We start from the raw sequence: 1,874 nt of genomic DNA on the forward strand, positions 1-1,874 counted from the left end.
CCCCACCTACCAAATGGAAACTTGGACGTGTACTTGATAGCCACCCCGGTACCGACAATCGCGTGCGTGTTGTCAGCTTAAAGACCGCAGAAGGTGAACTCTTGAGACCCATTTCGAAACTAACGCTGCTGCCGACAAAAACTGATATATTTACTACCTGAATTTCCACTCAATTTAAAATGTTAATCTAATTTTGAACGGTCGTTCAAGGCGGCCGGTATGTTCGCGCCTAACTGGTAACCCTATTGTAAGGACCTGCTAGTTAGGCAGTACTTATCGGAGTTTGTAAGTTCTTGCTAGTTTGGTAGCACTGAGTTGTAAGCTGTCAAACCATACTTCCGTTTTACTCTATTATTAAATCGCTTNTATGTATATATGTATGTATATGCTTAGTATGCACTACTAGTTACTATGATCTACAACGCCCCGTAGAAAAGTTCGACCGGTTTTCAAAATTTTTCGCATGACACGGTTGTCTTGCCTTTTATCTAAAAAAAATCTTCATAGAAATAAGGCGCACACTAATGTACGTACATACATGCATGCATATGTATTTGCATCTATATTTACGATTCGTTACTGTGCCAATGACACTGCACCTTTTCATTTAACTAACTACTCGCCAACTGCTAAACTAATTGGCAAATGTTGTCCTTTCTAATTGCGTGCTTTTATTCATAATTTTTACATTCAATTTAATTATCGCACACTAATTTTTAATTGCAATCAATTTTACAGATCTCATTGTATATGCGACGATATGTTATATTCCTGTCTCAAAAAAGCCAACACACCAGCGTCGCAACTTATGGGATCGATTTACTTCAATCTGGTGCGAGTGCCTTGCTTGGCTGGCAGCAATGATAAATATCGTTTTCGAGAGGCCAAAGAAGGATTCTAGAAGAGCAATAAAGTGGGCCATCTGATAAAATATATGTATGTACATGTGTACTTATGTATGCACAAATATAAAGAAAGACAATTGCGAAATGTTGGAATTACTTAGTCAAAGTTATGTAAAATATTGTATTTAGTTTTTGTACTAAAAGCAATTTGTTTTATTAAGTTTTTTTTTGTTATGTATTATTTTCGGTAGTATTTAAGGATCAACGTTAAAGAAAAATACAAATTTTATATTTATTTATTCTTTTTCAAAAGAGACATGTTTGAATTATTGAATAGCGTGTGGGTAAGAGAATCATTCCTCAAGGTTCATTTCTGTGTTCATTTTTTTTTTTTTAATTTAAGAAAGTTTTCTACAAATTCGATGGTAAGTTGTACCTAATTAAAGGCAATAAATAGCGTAAATAGGGGGTGGGGTTTGATTTAAGGCTATATGACCCCCTTATTTCGGTTACTCTATGTGGATCTGTGGAGAGCGATCGCCGAGGATGACGTGCCTTCTTACAAGGAGGCGCCTTATCAAGATTCGTTACGAAACATACCCTTGGTTCCACGATGGTATCCGAAGAGAAACAGCTTTGAAAGCAAATATGTACCTGCGTTTTGTCGTTAAGGTGATGTTCCTAGGAAATGAGGTGGTAGCTTGCAGCCGTATTTAGGACCATGTTCGCACAAGTCTGCAGATGTTTCCAATGTGTATTGTGGAGCAGCATAGAGTAGAATTTGTTTTCAGTTACTCGAGGATATTTTTTCTCGCACAAAGCTCATTAATAATGGTATAGATGTACGGGAATAGTAAGCAAAAGATGCCACACGTACGTCTGGTACGTAGTCCAACCACTTTGGTTGGTACCGAGGGCAAACTTTAGGCATTCTTCCAACGGAAATGCATCACACCTTTTTCTGTTTATTGAAATAGCAAGCGTATCTTTTATAATTGTCGTTATTTATTGCACAAATTAGTACATATA

This window comes from Rhagoletis zephyria, unplaced genomic scaffold, assembly GCF_001687245.7.
Source record: "Rhagoletis zephyria isolate East Lansing unplaced genomic scaffold, Rhagoletis_zephyria_1.1 Rzeph_scaffold_10754, whole genome shotgun sequence".
NCBI lineage: Eukaryota > Metazoa > Arthropoda > Insecta > Diptera > Tephritidae > Rhagoletis > Rhagoletis zephyria.